Below are 19,798 nucleotides of genomic sequence, written 5' to 3' on the forward strand. Positions count from 1 at the left end.
TTTTTTGGATGTGTAAAAAATGCCACAAATTATTCTTATTCTTATAAATAATTTAATGATAAATTAGTCTTTAAATTATATAATTTATTATGAAATTAATCTTCAAACTTTTGTTAAAATATTTTTTTTAGTAAAATAAAAAAATTGTTTATGTTTCAACAACAAGGTCTCTATTAGGGGTGGGTAAACGGGTCCAGGTCCATGTACTGGCCTGCGGGACCCGTGGTCTGCGCGGGTTACGGACCAATTTTTTTAAACGATCCATAATTAGGTCATATTTTTGGGTCCCCCACCTAACCCGCGGACTATGCAGGTTTGGCCCGCGGGGTTCGCAGATTGCCAGCAGCCCGCATTAGGTTTAATTTATTTGACCTTGATCCAATTAACTAGGTTTGATTTTTTCTTTTTTACTTTAAATTTTTCTTTTAAAATAACAGATAAAGAAATATATTAGATAAGATAAAGATTTAAAGATAAAAATGAAAGATTTAAATTAAAAGATGATAAAGATAAAAAAAGATAAGATAAGATACATAAAAGATAATAGAAATAAAAGATTAAGATAAAAAAGATAAGTGATAACATGCTAAAAATCTTCCTTTTTATATTTTCTCGATCTTTTTCTCTTTTAATTTATCATTTTCATATCTACAAATCATAAATAATAAAAATATCAATTCTTATCATTTATGCTAAAAATAATTGTTAAATAAATATTTTTAAAGATATTTCAATATATTTTTATTATAAAAAATAACTCACATCAAATATGGAGAAGGCTTAAAGCTACTTTAAATATGGAATTGTTGGTAGACATGACAATGAGGCGGGTCGGGTACGGGTATTGTCTTCCCAATCCCTTACCCCGACTCCTCGACATATCCCCATACCCGTACCCGATACCCGACGGGTTTGAGTTTATTGTCCCATCCCCATACCCGTCGGGTATCGGGTATCCCCAACCCCGTTCCACACACCATTTAGAAAAATATTTTTTTTTGTAAAAAAATATTAAAAATTTGATTTTAGAAAAAAATAAATTGATTGTTAAACATTTATTTTTAACTACTTATATATCAATAAATTTATTATAACACGTGTGTCTACATAAATAGTTAAGAAAATAATATTAAATTATGTAAAAGTTTTAAAATAAAATTAACTAGTAATAAAAATTATATGTCTTTTGATTAAATTATGCAAAAATTCTAAAGATTTTAAGTGGCGGGGCGGGTTCGGGTTCGGGGTCGGGACGGGTCTAGTAATCCCATACCCATACCCGTACCCGACTTTTGGTTATCGGGGAAAACCCGAACCCGTACCCATACCCGGTCAACTCGGGTATTACCCGTCAAAGTCGGGACGGATTCGGACGGGTACCCACGGGTACGGGTTTTCTTGCCATGTCTAATTGTTAGAGATGTTTAAATTTCATATTTTAGATTTATTGCTTGGATTTTCTTTTGTTAAGACATTATTTATTTTATTGATGTAATTGACTAATTATTGAGATTTTATTTACATTTTTATTGAACTTAATTTTATTGTATTATATTTTTATTAAAATTGAAATTCTTTTAAAATTAGGTCTACGGACCGGCCCTTTTGACCCGTGGGTCTGCGGAGTGGAGGCGGACCAATTTATTTGGTCCATGTAAGAAGTGGGACGGACTGACCCAGTCCGTTGCCAATACGAGCTTATACAGACGGACCTTACGCAGGGCGGACCAATCCACTTAGTCACCCCTACTCTCTATGATGTTAATTTATTTGTGGGAAACCTATTAACTTGGGTGCGTAATTTCAACGAAGAATCCCTGCTCCGATCCATTTCATTAGCAAACACTCAATTAATGCAAAGGAATTAATTGATACTGAATAGTAGCCCATTAATTCAAAGAGACTATTGAATGCCAAACTTTCTCATGCGTTCATTATTTTCCTTATCACTTGTTTTCTCTTGACTTGCATAATCATTGACTTACTTTTCAAACCGAGCAAGACGTCTTTATACTATACCATCATAAAGGAAACGAAGATGGAGTTGTTTACAAACCATAAACCAATAGCATCCATGGCTTCCTACAAGATTCTCTTCCTCTTCATCCTTCTTAGCTTCCTCAATTTAGCAACTACTGAGGCACAGGATGAAAGCTCCACCCTTGTCCATTTAGCCCGTGCCTGCTACGTTGGCAACTGTATCGCTAGCAGTGCCTTCCAAAAAAAAAATATATTTACGAATATGTGTCAAATAAGAACTTTGACTTCCTTTTATTTGATGTCACATTTGTCACCCTTAAACACGTTATTTGATTTTGATTCATGCATTACACATAACATAAATTTAATTGAACAAAACTAATGAATTTCAAAACATTTTCACTTGCATTTCTCATTTAAACATGCAGATTTTCAATGAGCAAAATTGTGTTAAACTAGTTTAAACGTTGCAACATTATAATATTATAGGAAAATTGTTAGAAAAATTCATTATTTGCATAAATTATCATGATTTAAAATCATAAATTATGATCTCAAACCTAATAATATTTTATTGAATAAAAATATAATTCCAAAAATATGAGATTTTGATTTGACTAGACTTATTGAAATAAATCAAAACCAATAGAGTACAAATAAAATTATCAGAACATAAAACAACATATTCCTTATCATTTAATTTCTTGCTTCTTCACATAATATTTTTTTTCTGTTAAATTAACTATTTATTATTTTTTTATTTACAGTGGTTACATGTCACTGATCATCAGGTAATATCTTATTTTCCTAGTGTCTTTTAATGTTTGGGGTAGGCTAAATACTCATTTTGGTGTCATTAATTCTTAAAAAATAAAATAAAAAATCAATTTTTTATAGATGTGTAAAAAATACGATAAATTAATCTTAGGAATAATTTAATGATAAATTACATTTATCATCAAATTAATCCTCAAACTTTTTTTAAAATATTTTTTTAGTAAAATTAAAATTTGTTTATATGTTTCAACAACAAGGTCTCTATGATGTTTTTGTGGGAAACCTATTAATTTGGGCAGCCAATTTCAACGAAGCATCCCTGCACCGATCCATTTCATTAGCAAACACTCAATTGATGCAAAGGAATTAATTGATACTGTATAGTAACCCATTAATTCAAAGAGACTATTGGATGCCAAACTTTCTCATCGGTTCATTATTCTCCTTATCAGTTATCACTTGTTTTCTCTTGACTTGCATAATCATTGACCTACTTTTCAAACCGAACAAGACGTCTTTATACTATACCATCATAAAGGAAACGGAGATCGAGTTGTCTATAAATTACAAACCATAAACCAATAGCATCCATGGCTTCCTTCAAGCTTCTCTTCCTCTTCATCCTTCTTAGCTTCCTCAACTTAGCAACTACTGAGGCACAGGATCAAAGCTCCACCCCTGTCGAGTTATCCCATGCCTGCTACGTTGGCAACTCTATCCCTAGCAGCGCCTTCCAAATAAACGTCAGGACCCTCCTCTCTTCCTTATCATCAAACGCCCCCGGCGACAACGGATTCTACAACACCACAGTCCCTGCACAAAACCCCTCAGACTCTGTCTTTGGACTCTTCATGTGCAGGGGTGACGTTCCTCCTCAGCTTTGTCGACAATGCGTCCAATATGCAACCCATATACTACGCTCACAGTGCTCACTGTCCATTGAACCTGTGATTTGGTACGATGAGTGCACGGTTCGTTATTCCAACCGCTCCTTCTTCTCCACCGTGGACACTAGGCCTGCACTTGCCTTCACGAACGCTACAAATATCTCAAACCAGGAAAGTTTCATGCGTTCAATGTTTTCTGTAATGAACATAACTGCAGATGAAGCTGCTGCGGATGACAAGAAGTTTGCCACAAGGCAAACAACCATATCTGAATTTCAGAGCCTTTATTGTCTTGCTCAGTGCACTCCAGATTTGTCACTCCTTGATTGCAGAAGCTGTCTCAGTAAAGTTATAGGAGACCTTTAATGGTGCTGTGAAGGAAAGCAGGGAGCGAGTGTTCTATACCCCAGTTGTAATGTTAGGTATGAATTGTACCCTTTCTACCGCTCCACAAATACAACTATACCACCAGCGTGGGTTCCTGCAACAAATTTTCCCGATGCAGATTCACAAATTTCAGAAGATCCAACTTATCTAAACCACAGTTGCCCAACCAATGTAACTGCTTACAGCACTTTCCAAATTTATCTCAGTAACCTTCTCTCTTACTTAGCTTCCAATGCCACAAATGGGAAGAAATATTACAAGGACAACGTAGAAACTGTGTATGGCCTCTTCATGTGCCGAGGCGATCTTCCCTCTCAACTCTGCCAACAATGCGTCCTGAACGCAACCCACCGAATATCCTCAGTTTGCAATTCACTTCAAGAGGGAATCATTTGGTACAGCCACTGCATGCTTCGATATTCCAATCGGAATTTCTTCTCAGAAGTGGAAGAAAGTCCAAATTTTGACATGCTGAATCTTACCAGTTCCTCCACCAGCATCATCCCCGGGCAAGACTACTTCACTTTTACATTATCAGATACCATAGTTAAGCTGGCGAAAGACGCAGGGGATGCCACTGACAAATACGTTACCAAATCATTAAAATTGACTGATTCGCAAACTCTGTATACTCTTGTTCAATGCACGCAGGATTTGTCTAGTAAGGGTTGTCAGAACTGTCTGAAAGATATAAATGAAAAAATTCCATGGTTCCGCTTGGGAAGCGTAGGGGGAAGAGTTCTATATCCGAGCTGCAATCTCAGGTTTGAATTGTTCCCATTTTACGGGGGTAGAGGTGAAGAAACTCCGTCGCCAATACCGGGTAGTGGTGAAGAAACTCCATCGCCAATGTCGGGTAATCCTTCTACACCAGGCCTTCAAGGTAAAGTTGACAAGTAATACTTGTTTATCTTATTTTCCTTAGTCTCTTTAGTTTTAGTAGTAGTACTTTTTGGTTAATTTCCGGGAGATAGAAATTTGCTTTCTGCCACTACACTTGTAGTACAATCATAGCATATCACTGTTTTAGTTACGACTTGGTTTCCTATTGCTACTTTTCAAGCTGACATGTGCTATCTTTTTGAGACGACATCATTTTTTCTGAAATAGATTCACCATTAAATATTAATATAATTTTTATGGGATGTCATTTTGAATAAATAGCGCACATGGACAGCTCGAAAAGAAACAACAAATAAACCAAATCTATAAACTTATTATTAAAATTTAAAATCATTGATCTAGTTAGTTTAAGTGTAGCAAAAAACGAAGTTAGTTCAAGTGTCAACCCCAGTCAACTAATGGTATCCTGGTGGCTCTTGTGTTAGCCCACACACGGAAAACTAGTCATAACAACCATCTTTACAACGATCACCTGCTTCCCTCTTCTTTCATTCTATTCCAAAAAAACATCCCTAGAATCGATCTACAATATTACATCTCCAAGAAGATCGAACAACACAAAGGCAACGATAATGGACAATTGCGTATCAAAGATAGAATAAAAGATCAAAGTGGAAGTTGAAGTGTATATACAAAGTTCAAGGGTCATTTGTTGGAAAAAGAAAAGTTGTGTTTGCAATCTTGCTATGTGATTTAAGAGCATCTATATTTGAACCTCAAAAACTTAGAGGAATCCAGGGAAGGCTTTCTATACATGACTTGTTTTTCTAGCCATTTACCATTGAGTTTGAAGATGCACTCAACTTCCACTTATGCCTTTTTTTGTTTTATACTTTATATCAGCAAATATGAATCATATATAACTATATCAAGACTAATAGAGTGTATGTTAGAGTATAAATGTAAGATAAAGTGTCACGTCAGAGTAGAAATGAAAAAGTTAGAACACTATATAAATAAAAAAAAATATTCATAAATTTAAGTATTAAGATTTTGAGTTAAAGTATAATGTCAAGTTCATTTGTATGCTTCTTCATGATCCATTGTTAATTTATATTCACAAATTCTTTTTATGAAGAAATTTTGTCAATCTAACCACATCTTTTATTCATGTAGATTTTTTTCTATCTTTTATGTGTTTTAAGTTGAGATTAGCATTGTTAATTTAAAGTCCTTCTTGCATCAATCTAATACTCTAAAATGATTTGAAGTGATTTAGCATAAACCATTTGGACACAATCTTTATTGATATGATAAGAAGAAGGTAAAAAAAAAAAAAGGAAGAGGAAAAGTAGATTATTTTGATTGGATGTTGATGATGAGTTTGATCATTAATTTACAAAATAAATATAACATTAAAATTTAGAATGATCAAGCAAATCAATGTTGTATGTCATTCTACCTTAAAATATAATTTGAATGGTTCAATGACTGATTATTTAGCACCGCCCTTAATTAGCTTGGCCAAAAGTATCTACTTACAAATTCCTAAAGTTTAACATGCACTACTAGAAGATGCATGATCTACATCGGTCACAATCAATGTTCTACAACGGTGCATGACCGTTTTTGATTATAATGATGTTGAAACTTAAAAATTTCAACATCAGTCCATAAGCGAACGTTGTAGTAAGCTGTTTTTTTTCTAAATCGGTGCTATACTAATGACTGATGTAGAAACATTGGTTCTGCTTTTTGAGGGCGGATTTTCTACATCGTTTTTAAATTAAGCAACGATGTTGATCTTTTATTTTCTACATCGTTTTTAAATTAAGCAACGATGTAGTAAGTTGCGCTTTTTACATCGTTTTATAGAAAGCAATGATGTTGAATATGGGAACTTCTATATCAGTGATGACGTAGGCACTGATGTAGTAAGTTGCGCTTTTTACATCGTTTTACAGAAAGCAATGATGTTGAATATGGGAACTTCTACATCAGTGGTGACGTATGCACTGATGTAGTATGTTACGCTTTCTACACCGTTTTACAGAAAGCAACGATGTTGAATATGAGAACTTCTACATCGGTGGTGACATAGGCACCGATGTAAAAACATATTTAACCTGCATAATAATTTAAGGTTAATTAAAATAAATAATTTATAATGAATAAATTATCTATAAATAAAACATATTATGAAGTTGCCTATTGTATACTACTATATGTGAGCAATATGTTGACTGTTTTGCAGAAAAAAGAAAAGTCCGATTGCGAACAAAAATTTTCATTATTGTACCCACAATTGTTTCTGTGACGCTCTTCTTTCTTGGCTATTATTTGGTAAAGAGAAAAGCAAGAAAGAGTAATAAGTCCAAGCTTGAAGAAAATTGTAAGTATTATTGAAAAAAAAAACACGTTAAACCTATGCCTTTTTTAAGTTTCAAGGTATTTATAAACTTAATTAAAATTCTTATATATATTTGATTCAGTTGGTCCTGAAGGTGTCACTTTAGAGCCATTGCAATATAATTTGGCTGTAATTGAAGCAGCAACCAGCAACTTTTCAAATGATAATAGGATCGGCAAAGGCGGGTTTGGAGAAGTTTACAAGGTGAGAAAATGTGGCATATACTTGCTTTTTTGTTCTTGTTTTTCACATAAATAATGGTTTGATTTCCAGGGCAATCTTTCTGATGGACGACAAATAGATGTAAAAAGACTCTCAAAAAGTTCTAAGCAAGGCGCAAAAGAGTTTAAGAATGAAGTTTTATTAATAGCCAAACTTCAACACAGAAATCTTGTGACATTCATCGGATTTTGTCTTAAAGAACATGAAAAAATACTTATCTATAAATATGTGACAAACAAGAGTCTTGACTATTTTTTATTTGGTTTGACACTTGCCACCCTTAAACTCTTTAATTACTTAATGTATATATATATATATATATATATATATATATATATTATTTAATTCAACTTAATGATTAAATTAAAAAAAAAACATCTCACACTCACATTTCTCAATGTTAAACAAGCATATCCTCAACGAGCAAAGATATTAAGTTGGTTTGAACGCTACAACATTATAGGAGGAATTGCTCAAGGAATTCATTACTTACATGAATTATCTCGACTCAAAATTATACATCGTGATCTCAAACCTAGTAATGTTTTATTAGATGAAAATATGATTCCAAAAATTTCAGATTTTGGTTTGGCTAAAATTGTTGAAATAAATCAAGACCAAGGAAGTACAAATAGAATTGTTGGAACATAGTAAGTTTTACATAATATTATTCCTTATCCTTTAACATTTCTTGCTTCTTCACATAGTTTATTTTGTCTAAATGAACATTATTTTTATTGTGTTTTACAGTGGTTATATGTCTCCAGAATATGCAATGCTTGGACAATTTTCAGAAAAATCAGATGTTTTTAGTTTTGGAGTGATGGTTCTAGAGATTATTTCAGGAAAAAAGAATTCAGGCTTATATGAACCACATCGTGTTGCTAAGGGCCTCCTGAGTTGTGTGAGTATGATAATCTTCTAACTATTTGGTTTCTGTGCATTATTGCTCATATGTTTCATTTTCAATGGTAAATCAAATTGATTTAATAGCAAAGACGTGTACAAACTTGAATTTTTAATTTGACAAATTGTTACAGGTTTGGAGACAATGGAGGGATCAAAAACCGTTAAGCATACTAGACGCAAGTATTAATGAAAATTATTCTGAAATTGAAGCTATTAAATGCATTCAAATTGGTTTATTATGTGTTCAAGAAAATCCTGATGACAGACCCACAATGGCTGAAATTGTTTCATATCTTAGAAGTCATTTAATTGAATTGCCAAGTCCTCAAGAACCTGCCCTTTTCTTACATGGTAGAAAGGATCCTAAAGCATTGTCTATTAATGAAATGTCTATAAGTCAATTTCTTCCTCGATAGTAAATTATTTTCCCTTTAAGTGTTGTTGTTTAGATCTAGTAATGAGTATTAGTCTTAATTATTGTATCAAACTTGAAGAGCTTTAATATAATGGATATATATAATGTCAGTATGATTCCAATTTTCATGGCAAGGATCAGTTGGTCACGGTCTGAAATATCTTTATTCTTTGTGACCTATAACTATTACTGTTGAACATACCAAAATGCAAATTTGATGAAAATATTTCCTATGATTTTTAGTTTTCTTACACATCGTACTAACAATAATTTTTAATTGATTAATTAACAATACACAGTTATTAAATTTTATTATAAAAGTTATCAAACTTATTATTGTTAATAATTAATTATTAGATGACAATGTAGAAAACTTTTATACTATAAATACGTATACCATTTTCTCTAAAATTAAGAAATGCATTAGAATATATTACTAGAATTTCTCCTTTCATCAACTTAAATTTAACATAAGTCCCACAAAGCATAAAACCCAAGTAACGGCTATATGCAAAAGGTGTATTGCCATGTGTGATTAAGTTGAGTGCATAATATTATTACAGCAAAAAACTAAGAACAAAGCCTAGAACCAAACTCATGAGCCATTTCTGAGGGAATAGTTGGTGTGAAGAAGAAGAAGGAGTCTCGCACAGATTATACCCATACCACGTGCCATTGGGGATGGAGGTGTTGAAATCGAAAGTAACAGGCTCTGAGTTGTAGCCATAGATTTTCACACTCTCGGGCTCCCAACCTTCCTCTGCCCCAGATCTATATAGGTACACATAGCAAATTGGAGATGCAAATGCACCATCTATCTCAAATGTATCTGAAGAACACTGCTCAAATGTCCTTGAAATTGGATCATCCAGTCTTGGTTCATATACCTGATAAATAATAGTAATATTGAAAACATGAACAAAAAAAGTTTCAAGTTGCTCCATAATTAAGCTTCCTTAACCAGTATATGTAGAAAAATACTAGTGTGTCTTTAAGAGCTCAATCATCAAGTTGGCTAGCATAAACGACCATTTTTGTTTTTAAATAAGCTAAATCAATAAATCGAGTCTTCCTAATTCAGATTTCACTTTGAAAAGTGCTCTTTGCATGTGCAATTTACAAACATGGGTTTTAAAGTCATCAAGCTATTTATTAGTGTTTTAGTCAAATCCCCAAAAAAAAGTCAAATTCAAAATGTATTCAACCACAGAAACATTCCAAAGTGATCATCTTTTCATAAAGATATTTTTTTAAAGGCATTTTCATAAAGATATTAAGTAGTTACAAATAAATTATTGATATGATAATCATGAAACTTTGACCACTATAGCTTGCAGTTTAGTCTTTTTATTGACCATAGTTCACGAATCCGGCCAGTTAGTCAGATACCACAAGGAACAAGTTATGAATATCTCTGATTCACCATAAAATAAAAAAGTTTGATAACTTACTTTGTTAATATAACACTTAACAAGGTTTTTTTCCCCGCCATTCTAAACACATGTACTTTTGAGCCGTAACAAGTGACATCAGAAGGTATTTGATTAGTTTACACTTTACAACAGTTGACTATATAGAGTATTTGTTCAGTTTATTTAGAAGAAAAAAATATATATGTATTTTCAATTTAAAATAAAAAAATATGTGATAACTAAGCAAGTAATAATAATAATAATAATAATAATAATAATAATAATAATAATAATAATAATAATAATAATATAATAATAATAATAATAATAATAATAATAATAATAATAATAATAATAATAATAATAATAATAATAATAATAAATAATAATAATAATAATAATAATAATAATAATAATAATAATAATAATAATAATAATAATAATAATAATAATAATAATAATAATAATAATAATAATAATAATAATAATAATATAATAATAATAATAATAATAATAATAATAATAATAATAATAATAATAATAATAATAATATAATAATAATAATAATAATAATAATATAATAATAATAATAATAATAATAATAATAATAATAATAATAATAATAATAATAATAATAATAATAATAATAATAATAATAATAATAATAATAATAATAATAATAATAATAATAATAATAATAATAATAATAATAATAATAATAATAATAATAATAATAATAATAATAATAATAATAATAATAATAATAATAATAATAATAATAATAATAATAATAATAATAATATAATAATAATAATAATAATAATAATAATAATAATAATAATAATAATAATAATAATAATAATAATAATAATAATAATAATAATAATAATAATAATAATAATAATAATAATAATAATAATAATAATAATAATAATAATAATAATAATAATAATAATAATAATAATAATAATAATATAATAATAATAATAATAATAATAATAATAATAATAATAATAATAATAATAATAATAATAATAATAATAATAATAATAATAATAATAATAATAATAATAATAATAATAATAATAATAATAATAATAATAATAATAATAATAATAATAATAATAATAATAATAATAATAATAATAATAATAATAATAATAATAATAATAATAATAATAATAATAATAATAATAATATAATAATAATAATAATAATAATAATAATAATAATAATAATAATAATAATAATAATAATAATAATAATAATAATAATAATAATAATAATAATAATAAATAATAATAATAATAATAATAATAATAATAATAATAATAATAAAAAAACCAAATCTTGAACCCGTTAAATACACTCCACAATAAATAATGAAATTGATTGAAGGAAAAAATGCAAAACCTGGTTGCCATAAGCATCCCAAACGTAATACCAATCTTATCCGTAGTGAACTTGGGCGATGAACAACTCGTAGATATAACTACCAGGTAAGAACAGTTCGCTGCGGTCTTCATCTTTTAAACACACAAATAATAAAACAAAACATTATTTAGCCTTCATATTATGCATATATAAAACAACACCAAACTAAAATAGAAAAAAAAGGTATAATTTATTTTTTTAAAAAAAAATCAGAATTTTAGTACCAGAATATATTCATCATAGATAGAAAGATTCAGCTGCAAGAGGTTGCACAGAAGCAGATTTGGATTCCGATACCGAAAGGGTCAGTGCAGAGGTAAAGCAGAACAAAAAAAGAACAAGCTTTATCATTTTTTTCTCTCTCAAAAACTTAAACCCCCAAAATCAAAACTCAAAAGAGAAGAGTAATCTGAACTCTAAAAAATGTAGTCAAAGTTCAATGACTCTTTGTTCTGCTTTGCAAAACACTGCTAGTCACCACTATGGTATTTATATTCTTCACCGCACCGCATAGACGGCAAAAGGAAAAACGTCGTCGAATGAAGAAACCTAATTTTGTTTGATTATTGAGCGCAACCATTTTCCTGGTCAAAATGTCCACTCGCTAATGCCCCACCTGCCAACCCAGCCACAGTCCCTTCTCATCGCCCATCCTGCTGGTTAAGAAGAAGGACGGCACATGGAAATGATGTGTCGATTATCAGGCTTTAATTGTGGTGACCATGAAGGACAGATTCCCTATGCCCATTATCGACGAAGGAGCACTTTGATTGTTTCAGTAAGAACGCGTGCTTGGAGAGAGTGGATAAAACAGACTCCAGGTGAGTGGCCTGGGATTGCAGGTCTGGACTGTACACCAGAATATCGTCGAAAAACGCCGCGACAAATTTTCGTAAAAACGGTTGAAGGGCATCATTCATGGCTGCCTGGAATGTTGAGGTTGCATTACACAATCCAAAAGGCATCACCAGAAATTCGTAGTGGCCTTGGTGTGTTCGAAAAGCCATTTTATGTGTGTCTTCCTCAGCCATCCTTATCTGATGAAACTCCTGGCGTAAATCAAGCTTTGAGAAGTATGGAAGAAATTTGCTTCTCGATTTCTGACTTTTGAAAGTGGGGGTAGCGGTATGGGCAAACATTGATAGGTGCGGTGTGGGGAAAAAGATGGATATGGTGTTGAATATTACGTGGGGGGGGGGGGGTAGAGTGGATGGTTCTGCAAAGATGGCAGGATAACAGTCCAGGATGGAGGCAATTAGAGGAGGTATGGGGTCGGGTCTGGGTATGTTGGTGGTGCATGCTGAAGATGAGGCAGGGATGGCGGGTAAGGAGGTGATGTAGAAGAGAGTTGAGATGCTCTGTGTCTGGGCAAGCCGTTTCAATTGGTGGGCTGCTACAGGGGAGGGGGAAGGGGGTGCATCTGCACGAAGTGTGATGTTGCGGCCCAAATAAGAGAAGGTCATCGTTAGTTTTTAGTAATCAGTCGTAATTGGGCCTAGCAGCTTAAGCCACTGGACACCCAAGATCAAGTCCACGCCACATAAGGGTAAATGAAATAAGTCGAGTGTGAAGGTGTGGTCCTGGATCGAAATTGGGACCTGAAGGGACTGAGTATCGCATTCGAGGGTATTTCCATTACCCACCATAACCCTAAGAGTCGTGGTTGGGGTAGCAGAAAGGGCAAGGAAGCGTGTCAGGCGTGATTGGATGAAATTATGGGTGGAGCCACCGTCTACCAATATAACCACCTGATGACGACGCAGATAACCAATGAGGCAAAACGTCTAAGGGCTGGAGTGCCCTCCATTGCATTCAAACTGATTTGTGGGATGATTGAGGGTTCCGCCATGGGGGAAGCTGGCGTTTCAGCCAGGGTGGAGTCCGCTAGGGGTTCGAGTTCATCATCTGCGATGAAGAGGTGTAATCGTGGCTTGCAGCGGTGGCCGTGGGACCACTTTTCCTCACAATGGTAGCAGAGTCCCTGTTCGCGATGGACAACGAGTTCCTCGGACGTGAGGCGTTTAACTGGAACTTTGGATGAAGTGTTGGGCAAAGGAGCTGCGGGTTTGGGCGAAAAAGGGGCTGAGGATGGATGTTGGCCGTGGCAACGGTCCAACAACTTATCCTCTTGGAGTCGCTCGAGCTCCGTGGCGTGGGGAAGGGATAATGGCCGCAGTGCCTGTACCTCACGGTGAAGTTCAGGAATCAAACCTAAAACGAAACAACTCAACAAACAAGAAGGGGGCAAACCTAGGGTGCGATTTGCCAAACGTTCAAACTCCGTGAGGTATTCGCTTACGGTGCCTGTTTGTGATAACTGCTAAATAATTGTGAATTTATAAGAGTTAAATAGTCAAATTTTGGCCTAAAATTAATTATTTAGCAGTTATTTGTAATTAAAAGTGAGAAAATTAATTTAAATTGAATTTCTGGTTGCAGATGCGAAAAAGAAGGCTGCATTTAACAAAAGTGGCACAGAAAGGAAGAAAAAAGAAGAAATTCTGAAGCAGGCCCAATCCAATAGGGGCGCTCAGCGTGCATCAGGCGCTAAGCGAGCAACTAACTGGAGGCGCTGGGCGTGGCGGAAACCGTTACGCGCGCTAAGCCAGCTAGGCGCCCAGCGCCCGATCCAACAGATGCACAGGCGCCCAGCGCCCGATCCAACAGAAGCACAGGCCCAGCGTGCATGGCGCGCCCAGCGCGCGATCTGAACGCGCTAAGCGCGAGGTGTGGCGCTGAGCGCGACTACGAAGGCCCATAAGCCCACTTCAGCCACTATAAATAGAGAGGCAGTCCCAAGGAATTATGATCCCATCTCAGAGCATCACTCTCAGTACTTCAAGCCTGAGTTTTCTTCCCTCTCTATATTCTTTGTTTTGTTAGCTTTTCTTTCTTTCATCCCCAGTTGTAAGCCCTCAATGGCCATGAGTGGCTAAACCCCTAGCTAGGGCCTGGCAGGCCTAAAAAGCCAACGATGTACACTGAGCTTCAAGAGTTATCAATGCAAAAGAATTTATTCTAGGTTTTTCTGTTCTATTTCTTTTCTTTTATTCTTGCATTCATTCTTAAATCTCTTTTTGGGTTTTAATCGCTCGGGAGAGGGTAATTCTCAATAATATTTAAGATTCAATGCATGCATCAGTTTTAGGGGTTAATCGCTTGGGAAAGGGTAACACCTAATAGAACATCTAAAGAAAAGAATCATTGGGTTAGCATTGCTAGGCATAGAATGATAACTCACTGCCCATGCATTTAAGCAACATCTAGAATTTGATCTTAATGCATTTTAATTATTGAATCTTCACAAAGGCATTTGGGAGATAGGTAGTTAAAATAGGCTTGCCAACGTGAGGCATCAGGGGCAAGTAGTCAACAGATGTGGGTAGAACTAACACCATTTCATTGATAATGAATATCATACTTACATGCATCGTAGGCCAATTAGGTTTGTCTGGTCTTGGCATTTCTATCAATTGTTTTCCCTTTACTCATTTATTTTAGTAATAGCACTCTTTACTATTCCTACTTTCATTTCTACTTTACTACTTTACTCCCACTTACAAATTGAGAGGTATTGAAAAGTGCAATAAAATCCCTGTGGACACGATACTCGGACTTCCGAGCTTTACTACTTGTCACGATTTGGTGCACTTGCCAAAGTCCTAACAGTTTGCTGGAGCTTGAACAGAGCGCCCTGAGGATCATCGTAGAAAGAAGGGGTGAATCGCGATTCTAGAGCTTGCAGCAACGCGGGTCAGGAAGGGAAGAGGCCATTGCGACACATCCATTGATACCAGGATAAGGCGGGTCCCTCCATATAGAAGGAGGCTACGGTGAGCCTCTCATTTTCAGGAACGTCTTGATAGTCGAAAAATTGGGATATTTTGAATATCCACTCAAGGGGTTCATGGCCGTCGAAGCGCGGAACTTCCAATTTCATGTGGTGGGGGTGAGGGGAAGGGGAATTATGTAATGGTGACGGAGGAGGTGGCGGTGGTGGGCTGACAGCTATGGCGGCGAAGCGATCGAAGAGAGCTTCGATTTTGGCGGCTAGGGAAGCATGGATGGTGTTGATTTTGGTGTTGAGAGTGGAATTGTCTTGAGAGAAGGTTTTGACGGCCTCTTCCAGCTTGCCGATGGTGACCTGACGTGTGTGGTGCTTAGGCATGGCGGAGAGCGACGGGGCAGGTCGGACCAGTTGATACGGTTCTACGCTATAGAAGGAGATAAAAGAGAACGAATGAGAGAGATAAGCTTTCTGATGTTCATTTATTTCATCTCTTATTACATTTATACTTTTGAAGCTAACAGAATTCTAACTGAATTACATCTTCAACCAACTAACAGAATGCTATTACGGATTCTCGAAAGTTCTACAAGCATACGGGACTAAGGAACTAAAGAGCTTTGGTGCCACATGCTTTTACACGAAGTCCTGCAGGTAAGCGGGCTTCTTACTCCCTCTCTTAGGCCTGTTTGTGTTTTCTGTTATGTGGGCTGAGTGTTGGTCTGCTGCAGTATTGCTATCAAATACATTGTGACTTGTCATGATTACTCTACTATTATCCATGTGAGAAACATTCATTGATTGTTTTGCAGAAAAAAGAAAAGACCAACTGCGAATGATCTTTATTATTGAACCCACAATTGTTTCGGTGTCACTCTTCTTCATTGGCTACTATTTTCTGAAAAGTAAAGCAAGGGAAAGTGCCTAGGACCATTCTTAGAGAAAACTGTATGTATTGTTAACGAATAGCATGTTAAACCATTGCCCTTTTAGTTTGAAGATCTTTAACGACTAATTTTTTTTCCGAATTCAATCATATATATTAAATTCAGTTGGTCATGAAAGTGTCACTTTAGAGCCCTTGCAATTCAATTTGGTTGTAATTGAAGCAGCAACGAACTACTTTTCAAATGAAAATAGGATAGGGAAAGGTGGATTTGCAGAAGTATACAAGGTGAGAAAATGTAGTATATACTAATTTTGTGCCCTTATTTTTCACATAAATAATGATTTAACTGTCAGGGCATTCTTCTGGATGGACAACAAATAGTAGTAAAAAGACTATCAAAAAGCTCAAAGCAAGGTGCAAATGAGTTTCAAGAATGAAGTTTTATATGGTTTTTGTGTAAAAGATTAAAAAAGATACTTATTTATCAATATGTGTCAAACAAGTCTTAACTACCTTTTATTTGTTTTGACATTTATCACCCTTAAACATGTTATTTGGTTTTGATTCATGCATTGCAGCTGGCACATATATATTTAATTGAATAAAACTAATGGATTTCGAAACATTTTCACTTACATTTCTCATTTAAACATGCAGATTTCAATGAGCAAAATTGTTAAACTAGTTTAAATATTATAATATATTATAACATTATAGGAAAAATTGTTAAAAGAATTCATTATTTACATAAATTATCATAATTTAAAGTCATACATCTTCATCTCAAATCTAATAATATTTTATTTGATAAAAATATGATTTCAAAAATTTGAGATTTTGATTTGACTAGAATTATTAAATAAATTAAAAGCAAGAGAGTACGAATAGAATTATTGGAACATAGTAAATTTGAAACAATATTATTCCTTATCGTTTAATTTCTTACTTCTTCACATAGTATTATTTTTTGTTAAATTAACTATTTGTTATTTTTTTATTTACAGTGGTTACATGTCACTCTTCAGGTAATATCTTATTTTTCCAGTGTCTTTTAATGTTTGAGGTAGGCTAAGTACTCATTTTGGTGTCATTAATCCCTAAAAAATAAAAAAAAATCAAATTTATTTTTTGGATGTGTAAAAAATATGACAGATTAATCTTGTGAATAATTTAATGATAAATTAGTCTCTAAATATTATAATTTATTATCAAATTAATCTTCAAACTTTTTAAAAATACTCTTTTTTAGTAAAATAAAAAACTTGTTTATGTTTCAACAAGGTCTCTATGATGTTAATTTATTTGTAGGAAACCTATTAACTTGGGTGCGTAATTTCAACGAAGCATTCCTGCTCCGATCCATTTCATTAGCAAACACTCAATTGATGCAAAGGAATTAATTGATACTGAATAGTAACCCATTGATTCAAAGACACTATTGGATGCCAAACTTTCTCATCCGTTCATTATTTTCCTTATCACTTGTTTTCTCTTGACTTGCATAATCATTGACTTACTTTTCAAACCGAGCAAGACGTCTTTATACTATACCATCATAAAGGAAACGAAGATGGAGTTGTTTACAAACCATAAACCAATAGCATCCATGGCTTCCCACAAGATTCTCTTCCTCTTCATCCTTCTTGGCTTCCTCAATTTTGCAACTACTGAGCCACAGGATCAAAGCTCCACCCCTTTCTATTTATCCCATGCCTGCAACGTTGACAACTCTATCGCTAACAGTGCCTTCCAATTTAACGTCAGGAGCCTCCTCTCTTCCTTGTCATCAAACGCCCCCGGCGACAATGGATTCTACAACACCACAGACTCTGTCTTTGGACTCTTCATGTGCAGGGGTGACGTTCCTCCTCGGCTTTGTCAACAATGCGTCCAAAATGCAACCCAGTAACTACGCTCACAGTGCTCACTGTCCATTGAACCTGTGATTTGGTACGATGAGTGCACGGTTCGTTATTTCAACCGATCCTTCTTCTCCACCGTGGACACTACACCTAGATTTGCCCTGTTGAACACTGCAAATATCTCAAACCAGGAAAGTTTCATGCGTTTAATGTTTTCTACAATAAACAAAACTGCAGATGAAGCTGCTAAGGATGACAAGAAGTTTGCCACAAGGCAAACAACCATATCTGAATTTCAGAACCTTTATTGTCTAGCTCAGTGCACTCCAGATTTGTCACCCCTTGATTGCAGAAGCTGTCTCAGTAAAGTGATAGGAAACCTTCCATTGTTCTGTGAAGGACAGCAGGGAGCGAGAGTTCTATATCCCAGTTGTAATGTTAGGTATGATTTGTACCCTTTCTACCGCTCCACAAAAAGAACTAAACCACCAGCGTGGGTTCCTGCAACAAATTATCCTGATGCAGATTCACAAATTTCAGAAGATCCAACTTATCTAAACCACAGTTGCCCAACCAATGTAACTGTTGACACCACTTTCCAAATGTATCTCAAGACCCTTCTCTTTTACTTGTCTTCCAATGCCACAAATGGGAAGAAATACTACGAGGACAACGTAGAGCAAACTGTGTATGGCCTCTTCATGTGCCGAGGCGATCTTCCCTCTCAACTCTGCCAACAATGCGTCCTCAACGCAACCCAGCGAATATCCTCAGTTTGCAATTCAGTTCAAGAGGGAATCATTTGGTACAGCCACTGCATGCTTCGATATTCCAATTGGAATTTCTTCTCGGAGTTGGAAGAAAGTCCAAAAACTGACATTCTGAGCGTTACCATTCCCTCCACCGGCCCCATCCCTGAGCAAGACTTCTTCAATTATACAATATCAAATACCATAGTTAAGCTGGCGGAAGAGGCAGGGAATAACACTGAGAGATATGCAACCAAATCATTAAAATTGACTGATTTTCAAACTCTGTATACTCTTGCTCAATGCACGCAGGATTTGTCTAGTGATGATTGTCAGAAATGTCTGGAAGATATAAATAGAAATATTCCATGGTTCCGCTAGGGAAGCGTAGGGGGAAGAGTTCTATATCCGAGCTGCAATCTCAGGTTTGAATTCTTCCAATTTTACAGGGGTAGTGAATCGCCAATGCCGGGTAATCCTTCTACACCAGGAAAGTTGACCAGTAATATTTGTTTATCTTATTTTTCTTGGTCTCTTTAGTTTTAGCAGTAGTCTTTTTTGGTTAATTTCCGGGAGATAGAAATTTGCTTTCTGCCACTACACTTGTATTACAATCATAGCATATCACTGTTTTAGTTCCTAGAATTATCAGACATTGTGAACTTACGACTTAATTCTGCTGTCTTTTTTCAAACTGTCATGTATTATTTCTTCAAAACAATATGGTTTTCATGATTTTCATAAAATGGGTTCAGAATTAAATATTAACGCAACAGTTATATAATATTGTTTTGAATAATCAGCTTAGAGACAACTTATAAAGAGACGGCAGATA

At 34.1% G+C, this 19,798-nt stretch overlaps 3 pseudogenes; 2 read left to right on the forward strand and 1 right to left on the reverse strand.

Annotated features, from left to right (window-relative positions):
* The first annotated feature begins 3,344 nt into the window (after nt 1-3,344).
* Nucleotides 3,345-8,975, forward strand: LOC114390176 (annotated as a pseudogene).
* A 379-nt stretch (nt 8,976-9,354) lies between these two features.
* LOC114389068 lies at nt 9,355-12,050 on the reverse strand (annotated as a pseudogene).
* Nucleotides 12,051-17,922: 5,872 nt separating this feature from the next.
* LOC114390038 lies at nt 17,923-19,568 on the forward strand (annotated as a pseudogene).
* The last annotated feature ends 230 nt before the right edge of the window (nt 19,569-19,798 follow it).

Source organism: Glycine soja, chromosome 16 (assembly GCF_004193775.1).
Source record: "Glycine soja cultivar W05 chromosome 16, ASM419377v2, whole genome shotgun sequence".
Taxonomy (NCBI): Eukaryota; Viridiplantae; Streptophyta; class Magnoliopsida; order Fabales; family Fabaceae; genus Glycine; species Glycine soja.